Source organism: Oryzias melastigma, linkage group LG19 (genome assembly GCF_002922805.2).
Source record: "Oryzias melastigma strain HK-1 linkage group LG19, ASM292280v2, whole genome shotgun sequence".
Classification (NCBI taxonomy): Eukaryota; Metazoa; Chordata; class Actinopteri; order Beloniformes; family Adrianichthyidae; genus Oryzias; species Oryzias melastigma.
Genome location: NC_050530.1, coordinates 16643693 through 16654403, shown reverse-complemented (window position 1 = coordinate 16654403; position 10711 = coordinate 16643693).

Below are 10711 nucleotides of genomic sequence, written 5' to 3'. Positions count from 1 at the left end.
ACAGGAACATAGAGTGACCTATAAGAGCGGAGGTAGAAGCACACAGATAGACTACATCTTGTGTAGACGGTGTAATCTGAAGGAGATCAGTGACTGTAAAGTAGTGGTTGGTGAGAGTGTTTCCAGACAGCACAGGATGGTGGTGTGTAGAATGACTCTGGTGGTGAAGAAGATGAAGAAAGAGAGGGCAAAGGCAGAGAAGAGGACAAACTGGTGGAAGCTGAAAAAAGAAGATTGTTGCATGACTTTTAAGAAACAGTTGAAACAGGCTCTGGGTGGTCAGGAGGTACTCCCAGATGACTGGATAACTACAGCTAATGTGATCAGGGAGACAGGTAGGAGTGTACTTGGTGTGTCATCAGGAAAGAGAGTTGATAAGGAGACTTGGTGGTGGAATGAGGAGGTGCAGGAGTGTATACGGAGTAAGAGACTAGCTAAGAAGAAGTGGGACACTGAGAGGACTGAGGAGAGTAGACAGGAGTACAGGGAGATGCAGCGTAAGGTGAAAGTAGAGGTGTCAAAGGCCAAACAAAGAGCTTATGATGACTTGTACGCTAGGTTGGGTAGTAAGGAGGGAGAGACTGACCTGTACAGATTAGCAAGGCAGAGAGATCGAGATGGGAAGGACATGCAGCAGGTTAGGGTGATCAAGGATAGGAATGGTAATGTGGTGACAGGTGTCAGTGGTGTAATGGAAAGATGGAAAGAATACTTTGAAGAGTTGATGAATGAAGAGAATGAGAGAGAACAAAGAGTAGAAGAGGTGACGGTTGTGGAGCAGGAAGTAAGAAAGATTAGTAAAGGTGAAGTGAGAGGGGCTTTGAAGAGGATGAAGAGTGGAAAGGCTCTTGGTCCTGATGATATACCTGTGGAGGTATGGAAGTGTCTAGGAGAGATGGCAGTGGAGTTTTTGACCGGGTTGTTCAACAGGATCTTAGGTGGTGAGAAGATGCCTGAGGAATGGAGGAGAAGTGTGATGGTGCCCATTTTTAAGAATAAGGGAGATGTGCAGAGTTGTGGTAACTACAGAGGAATAAAGCTGATGAGCCATACAATGAAGGTGTGGGAAAGAGTAGTGGAAGCCAGACTAAGAGCAGAAGTGAACATTTGTGAGCAGCAGTATGGTTTCATGCCAAGAAAGAGCACTACAGATGCAACATTTGCTTTGAGGATGTTGATAGAGAAGTACAGAGAAGGTCAGAGAGAGCTCCACTGTGTCTTTGTAGATCTGGAGAAAGCTTATGACAGAGTGCCCAGAGAGGAACTATGGTATTGTATGAGGAAGTCTGGAGTGACAGAGAAGTATGTCCGAGCAGTGCAGGACATGTATGAGGGCTGTAAGACAGTGGTGAGGTGTGCTGTAGGGGTGACAGAGGAGTTCAAGGTGGAGGTGGGATTACATCAGGGATCAGCTCTGAGCCCCTTCCTGTTTGCAATGGTGATGGACAGACTGACGGATGAGGTTAGACAGGAATCACCATGGACTATGATGTTTGCAGATGATATTGTGATTTGTAGTGAGAGCAGGGAACAGGTGGAGGTGGAGTTAGAGAGGTGGAGGTTTGCCCTGGAAAGGAGAGGAATGAAGGTTAGCCGCAGTAAGACAGAGTACATGTGTGTGAATGAGAGGAACCAGAGTGGAAGAGTGAGGTTACAGGGAGAAGAGATAAAGAAGGTGGAGGAGTTTAAGTATTTAGGGTCAACAGTACAGAGTAATGGAGAGTGTGGAAAAGAAGTGAAGAGGAGAGTGCAAGCAGGTTGGAATGGGTGGAGAAAAGTGTCAGGTGTGATGTGTGACAGAAGAGTTTCAGCACAAATGAAAGGAAAGGTGTACAAGACTGTGGTGAGACCAGCCATGTTGTTTGGACTAGAAACAGTGGGACTGAAGAAAAGACAGGAAGCAGAGCTGGAGGTAGCAGAGATGAAGATGCTGAGGTTCTCTTTGGGAGTGACCAGGATGGATAGGATCAGGAATGAATACATCAGAGGGACAGCACATGTTAGAGGTTTTGGAGATAAAGTCAGAGAGGCCAGACTGAGATGGTTTGGACATGTTCAGAGGAGAGACAGTGAATATATTGGTAGAAGGATGCTGAGTCTAGAGCTGCCAGGAAAGAGGTCTAGAGGAAGACCAAAGAGGAGGTTTATGGATGCAGTGAATGAAGACATGAAGGTGGCTGGTGTTAGAGTGGAGGATGCTGAAGACAGGCTTAGATGGAGGAAACTGATTCGCTGTGGCGACCCCTGAAGGGAAAAGCCCAAAGGAAAAGAAGAAGACTCATGTTTTGAGGCCATTACGCAGTCATAGCTGTGGAATATTTTTTTAATTTTATATTTTTATTTTTGAAAACTGTACATATAAGTTCATTTTAAGACACCATGTGTCAAAAAAGACTCACCTGCTGAATTAATAAAACTCTAACCGTCTTCCAGGTCTGTGCTGCCAGAAAAAAAGGTCAGCATCGGCCGCATTTATTTAGAAAATTACGTGCAAAGACTCAGTTTCTTTCTTACTTTAGTGAGTCTTGTTCACTTTCTACTTTTACTATTGATCATAAATATGACAACATTAGTGTGCAATCCAAATATTAAAAAGAAATAAACTTAACACAAAAATTCAATAAAGAAATAGAAATAAACCACTAAACATAAATTTAAACCTTTAACCATATTTTTTCTTAGTTATCTGACATGTTAAAACACTAACATAATGACCTTATTAACCAATTAATTAACCAAAACTGCAAACCTGTTATTTATTCAAATCAATTGCATTTTTTCTCAAAGCCATGGAGCCCCATTGGAGGGTTAAAACATGGGTTCGGGAGCCTCCAGTTGGAGACCCCTGTTTTAGACATTAAGAATGAGAAACACTGGCTAAAGATTAAAAGTCAACTTTGTCATTATTACAACATAAAATAGGACTCACATGTCCGCATCACAGTGCTGCTCTGATTGAAAATGAACAATAGCCTCCTTTGATTGATTGCTCCTCAGAGACACACAGCTGGAACTTGGTTCAGGCACCGGATTCTTATAAGATCTAAAAAATAAAGTAGTTAAAGCTAAACTATGCAAAACAGAAAATTAATCTGAGGCTTCTTAGTAAGACGTATCAGGGAGAAAGTTCTTCTTTTATGAAGAACATTGACACAGAGTTTTTCTCTTGGTCAAAATGACTGAATGTTTTCTTTCTTCCTCACACACAGATTGATGCTCTGGAGCCTTCCACGGTTTTCTGTTCACGCCCATCCAGCAGTCGGTCAGTGTGCTGTGATTCACCAGCAGCCAGAACCACACGGATCAGCTCCACCCACACTAAAAACATCTTCTTTGATTACAATGAAATAACTGCATCCAGACCATTGCATGAAAAACAATGGACAGCTCAAACCCCCCCTTCCATGTTCCAAACAGGAAGTACCTGCGTGAAGCCAGAAGGCCAAAGTCCCATTGACTTCCATTGAGAAACAGACAGTTATTTCATTTTATATGTCCGAATAATCATTCTTGCTCTGATGCTTCCTCTCAACACGTTCTTTCTAATCGTATATTTTTTTAAAGATATTTTTTCTTTATCGACAGTCATTCAAGTTATAACTGACCAATAAGATGCCTCGGTAAAAGCATGTGGCTCCTGCTGGCCCTGCCTCCAACATTTTACTGACAGATTCCTTCTCGCCATTTTTAACGGGAGGGGTGTGGGCTTCAAACAAGCCGGAACAAGCTCACTCCTGATTGGTTGACAGTACTTCCTCTAAAAACGTGACTCAGACCAACTCGGACCAATAGTTGACAGGTTACAATCGAGGTAGACGTACCAGGAAGTGACGGCGAAGGCTCTGGGCTGATTTCACGAGGGCTGGAGATAATGCATTTCCTATGGGGGACCTGAACGTATGATGTATGATCTATTTATGACGGTCTATGATTCAGACAAAACAATCAACAGCAGGGGCGGAGCTACTGGGTGGCAAGGAGGGAGACAGCCGCCACCACAGCAAAAATCTCTGCCCCCCCCAATTTTTGAGTCAATGATGACAAATACCACTTGATGCTGACAGAAGCATTCTTGCCTAAAATTGGTCAGAGGCGGAGCTCCATCCGCCATCTATTGTAAACAAAGACCAACTCCCGCTGGAGCGTCATTTTAGGCTAAAAATGTTTCAATCTAAGGTAAGTTCTGCAAAGATAAAATATGTAAATGCTTAATGAATACTTTTCTCACTACCACAAAGCACTAGTGCACAATGATAGATATTTTTAAAGATATTTGATGATTTGGGTTTGTTGGGACTGCAGGCTACAAAGAAAATGCTCCGCTGTAAATAATCGAACCTCACCTAATCGTTCAATCAACACTCGTGCGTATTTCCCTTAGAACCTGCCCTTCCACAAATGATTTATAGTCATGTTAATATCATTGTGGTGGGATGGATGGGATTTCTGACCATTATTGTTCTATACATGAACGAAGCGTAATTCTGTAGAAAGCAGCACGTGGACCGCGGCGCATCCCATCTGAGAGTTCACACTATTTAAGGTCCTCAGTTTCACATCCACCCTGCCAGTTTGTTGAATCAGTCACGTTCTAGCTAGTCATAGTCTTTGTATATTTAGTCTCTTCATGGTTTTGACCCTTTTCTGGCCTGGTAATGGGTTTAAGCCTGTCCCCTTTTTGGAGTTTTTCTGCCCTGTTTTTTTCCTCCTCTGTTTTCACCCTGAGAGGCGTGACGTTTCCAGATCCAACACACTCTCAGTAAAATACGTACATATTCCATGACTTTGCACTCTGAAATACCGTGTATAATATACGCCAAACACGCTTTTTGCGTGCATATGATGCGCAATGGTAGAGAATAGGTTGCTCCGGCGTATAATATACACGAGTTTTTAGGTTTCGTTTTGATCACGTGCTCAGAAATCCTCCGGCTCTTTTCAAAACTGGTTAAGGTTAGGATTATGGTTACGGTTACGGTTAAACAACCAAATTGTTCGTTAGTGGGGCTGTCTGTGATGCTCACGCCTCCACCAGGGGACGTGTCAATCGTGGAAAACAGACTTTTACACGTTTAGGACCGCACGTATTATATGCACGTAAAAACCGGTTTTGGCGTATATTATACACGGTATTTCTCAAATCGTGGAATATGTACGCATTACTGAGACTGGGCTGCCAGATCCCTCATCTCATCACTGAGTAAAGCTGCCTCCAACGTTGGTCTTCACCCTTTGGTGGATTTTCAGCCTCTACACAGCAGCAGTGGGGGAATCTTCCATCATTCCTCTGACTCCATCTGCCCTGCTCTCAGATGCTTCAAAGTTTCTTCCCTCACGCCTGCTTCTGGAGTTCTACGTAAGAGATCACATCACCCCAAGCTTGAAGCCAGGATCTCTAAATAACTTTGTTTATCTGACTCTCAGACTCACCTATGCATCTGGCGGCACACCAACTACCATTACCTCCCAAATAAACACTTGTGACCTGTGTTTGCTCTGTTTGGGTTCTCCTTCTGATTTTTTTAACACAGAAACATAAACACTCACCTGAGCACAGGTGTCAGCTCACCTTAGCACTAACCGTTTGTGTGACAGAATGAAAGTCTTTATCTGAATGGGTTTGTATGATGGAGTGTGTGAGCTGCTGTTACAGTTGAATTGTGCATATTTCAACTAGTTTAAATATGGAGACTATTCAGGTGTGTGTGTGTAACTACAGAGTGTGTGTGTAGACAGGCCCCGCCCATTCTAATTTGCCACTTAATCCTGGTTGTTTCATGATGTTGCTTCCCTCTGTTGCCATTTCTCACTGTTACTCAGCACCGTTACCACTTAAAAACATAACTTGTTATCCATGGCCATTTTGTTCCATTTTCACTTCATGATTCATCCCATCTTACCTTGTTCATTCTATATTTAAACTTCCTATAGTAAATGCTTTACATTAGATCTTACTATTCTTAATATTTTTATTATTATATATATTATTATTATTATTTATTATTGGAGCGTTAGATCCAGAACCACCAGGCTCCGAAACAGCTTCTTTCCTGAAGCTGTCAGGCTGCTGAACTCTGTGTGACTGTTGTGTTCTATATGTTTACTTTATTTATTTGTTCATTTGTTTGTTTATATTTTTCCCCGGGACCTGAGTTCCAATCTCTGCCAGTGACATTAATTTATCCACTGGTCTGACATTATAAATCCTTTGAATCCTTTGAATTATTATTGTAATAAGCATTGCTGTTTGCACTGAGGGATGAAGGAAAAAAAAAATCCATCTGTGCTGTGTATGTTGTGTACTCAGCATCTTTGACAAATAAAGCTGTCTTGACTTTCCCTCTGTCTCCCTCTTCTGGGTAATTCTACCAGTGCTGCCCTCTTCACAGAAGCCCCTGGCTGCAGAAAAGGCGTGGCTCAACGAGGGTGGAGTTAAACATGTTGAGCTCCGCCCCCTGTATGTTGGCAGTGATAGGTTGGAATTCCGAAAAAAAAAAAAAAAAACTAGAAAGTGACAATTCACCCATAATTTTCTAAATGCAAGCGGGTAATGCAGCAATATACATCCTCACCGCATGTATTACATGTGCCCAGTGCGAATTTGTACCAGTTTTTTCTGGTCGACCATAAATGCGTGCAAACAGCATCAGCCTTCAAGCTTAGAGGAGCTGATCTGGTTTCTTCTGTCAGGAGATTCTCTCAGTTCTCAGGTGCCGGTGTGGATGTGTTCTCTAGAGTCTAAGTTCCCTTTTCGTTTGATCAGTTACAGTGACATGGTTTCAGATTTTGACTTCTTTTCCCAGTGTCACTCACTTTCTTTACGTTTTTGTGTTGATGTCTCTTCTTACCGCGCCTGTCGCTCTCTGTTACTCCGTTACACAAAGAGGCCACGGCGGTACCACTTGAAAGTAGACTACTCAAAATCTGTCAAACATTTTGAATGTTCAATGTGAAGCCACATACTTTTATTAAGGCGTCAGACTCCTCAATTTACAACTTTAATAACTTGATCTACAGATAAATAAAAAAACAACAAAATGAGGGTTATCTCTAGCAGGGATCCCAGCTCCAGTTCTCGAGGACTGGCCCCCTGCTGGTTTTCCAGAAATTCTGACGTATCTGCTGCTGATTATCTGGGTCAGGAGTGATTGCCAGAAAGAGCTTGAATGGGAGGTTGGCTGGAAAACATGAAGGACACCGGCCCCTTAAGGATCCCTAAAGGATCCCTTATCTAGAACATGGTATCAGATCATTCTATTGGTCAGAATTGAGTAACAGCTGTTTTTTCTCTATAGAAGTCTGTGGGATTTTGGCTTCTTTGAGCCAGTAGGCACTTCCTGTTTGGAATGTGAAGGGGTTGGGTCACTAACTTCTCAGATGGTATGGACTCCTGACACACCTGCAACACTCTGACTGTGTTTAAGCCTGTTTTTTCATCAGCTCTTTCACACCAATCTGCTGGCTAAAGTCTGGGGGCGTTGACCTCACATCCATTCAAAGATTTTTCTGGCCTTTTCCTGTTTTCTCATTCTGGTTGTCTTCTTCACCTTTCAGCCTGATCAACACCTTGGATTTTCTTCCCTTTCAGCAGCACTGACCACCACCACCACATCCGTTTCTAGATCTTACCACCTTCCTTCAGAAACAAATAAACAGTTTTCTCTTTCTTCTCCATCCATCAAGGCAGATCACCAGGATCAGGAGATTCAAAAATAGCCACATTCGCAAACAAGTGAATCAGGACTGGAGTTACAGTTTCTCCATGCGACTGGCGGGAGCCAACAGGAGGCGCTAACAGCTCTGTTAAACATTCTCCAGCATTGTTACACTTTGACCAACAAAGACTGCAGAAAACGTCATAGATAAGTGAAGACAGGTTTTCTGGTCAAGGTCAGCTGGAGTCCAGCGTCAGATTTCTGGATGTTCAACCACTGTTGCTTGTCGGTGGATTACTAAACAAAATACGTATGACAGAATCTCCTTCTTTACACTACTTCACTGCAAAGCCCACTGAAGCAGCTTAAATGAAGAGGAAAGTTCAGACACTAACAAAGCAAAGTGTCACTTACTCTGCTTCTTCCATGAGTGTCTGCAGCTCTCTGCTGTCCAGAGGAACTCTGTGGAGAGGGAGTCCTCTGCTGCTTCTCCGTCCTCTGAGTCTGCGTCACTCTGAATCTTCGTCACAGCAGAACAGAGACGGACTGAGCAGCTCTGAGATCAGCTCCTGCAGCTTTCCATGACTTCAATCATTCACCTGCAGACACGCCCAGAGGAAACCAACAGTCCCGCTTGCACGGCTACACCCCCACCAAAGTCTGTTTTTTGAAACTGCAAACATGTGCAGCGATCTCAGCTGCATCAGTCAGCTGCTCTGTTTCCCCCCTGCTGCACTCATGACCCCTCTGGACATGGCAGGAGGAGAAGCCAACAGCTTCTGCCAAAAACAATCAGTAGGACAATAACATTAGACTTTTAGGACCCAGCGGTCAAACTGCAGGGATCTCAATCATTAAAGAAGAAGGTTCAGTTTAACTGAAAATGATGCACCAACAACGTTTTCCACTTTCCAGTAAAAATATTTATTTTATTTCAAATGTGCTTTTTTTGTTTTGAACTTTACATCACATTTGGACTGTAGTAACATTTGACAAGGTTAGGCTGTTTTTGACATATGCCTGTCATAGCCTCTAGTGAGTCTGTTGTAGGCAGAGGATGACCAGAGTCTCCAGGGCCACGGGTGATCTGGGTGACCGCCTAGGTCACCATCTGCTGGAGGGGGCGCCAAATTCCAATGATTTTTTTTTTTTGGACCCCCATTTCGATCGAAAAAATAATAATTTAACTGGCGATTTAGTTGTCGTCACATTTCACCTAGGACACCCTGCAGACCAGGGCCAGCCCCAAGAGTCAAACCCACACAGCTTCCTCTGGGGAGGGGTGTAGGTGTTTGAGGCTGTCCAGACATTTAAATCGGCTGTACTTATTCGTTAAAGGGGTCCATGTTAGTTCCCTGATGGAAATCATTTATATATTAAATCTACAATTTTAAGTAACTCATAAAATACCAAAGTTAAAAGTTCCTTTTCTTGTCAGTGTTTAAATTCCAATCATTGAAACCAAATAAACTGTGTGCCCTGGACTCCGATGAGAACCACAAAGACGTGTTCTCACTGAGAGCACTGATCATTTCAGGTCTGCTCAGTAACCACCAGAGGGCGCAGAGCACGGATTCCAGAGGATAAGAATAGAATTTATTCACAAGAATTGTGAATGGGATTATATAAATTCACTTCTTCCCACTCCTTTTCAAGCAATGAATCAAAGTCTACTGACTTTAGTTAATTATCACAAAAAATGAATGAACCAAATGTGACATAAGTGTCTTTTATTTTTGTTTTCTATTTTATAATCAATGCATTTAATTGTCTCTGTAATGAGTTTGAAATAATTGTGTTTTGTCCTGTATTTTTTTCCAATCTATGCTTGAAATAAACCAATCAATCAATCAGAATTAAATCCTTCTTTCTCTGGTGGGTGCTGAAAAATGTGAAAAAGCTGGGTTTTGTGAAGACACAGACTCAATAAACAGATGGAGTCAGGGAATCATTAATGAAACCACTGGGATCCAAACTCCATTGCCTTTAGTTAATCCTTTATCACCTGAGGTGTCAGAGGTGATGCTTAAACCCAAAATCTTTAACGTACTGTAATTTTCTAACCATTAACACGATCATTCCAGTAGATTCTGAAGGAGAAAGCAACAAGCCGCTTTTCTCCTTCACAATTTACTGGAATGACTGTGTTAACTGTTGAAAAGTTACAGTAAATCAAAGAACATAAACACTGGAGCTCCGGTGTTAAACAGTTAATTTTAACAATTTGCAGCACGAGATCTGTGAGGCGCTTCCAGCTGGATCAAAAAGATGAACTATCATCTTAGCCTGACCATGACAGGCCACCTGCTGACAAGCTGTGAGAAGCCCCTGCTCTAGGAAGCATAAGAGACCTCTCCTGTTAAGATGAAGGACGGTCAGACGTCACCCGCTACACGAAGTTTAGCTTATCTCACAGGGAGAAATTCACCCATCATAGCAGCTCAAAGAAAAAAAAACAAGAGTTAATACAAGTTACAGCTCACCAAATGTCAGTGCAAACAAATAAAGAGATAAATACTATAACTGCAATTTTTTTATCATACAGATGCAGTCTGATGGCGGCGAGAATGAATAACCTGCTCCTTCCTCCACTGTGGATGTGGGAGTCTGTCACTGAAGGAACTTCTCAGTCTCTTCACAGTCAGCAGAACTCTGCACACTCCAAAGGCTCTCACACCCAAACCTCAGGAAAGAGACTTTCAGGCATGTTTGAAATTTCTTTTGCAGTTGTAGCAGGATGAAATGGTGCACCTGCTATACAGGTGTTGGCAATCCTGTTGATTGCCCAAAGGGTGTGGTGGAGCTTATAAAATCAGAGTTGCTTTGTGCTTCCACACTGCACTCTGACGAGGGGACGCCACACTGTGCTACAGGTTCCAGGCCCAGTCAGTGGGGCACCTGAAACCTGGTGTATGGACCTGTAGCACCAGGGTCCCCTCTCCTCTCCACTGCACCCTGAGAGCATGTGATTCAGCAGGACACAGACGATATGTGTATGGCCCTTCATCCTGTGTTTCAAGTGATTGTGCTGCTCTGATCCCCTGCCTGTCCTCCAC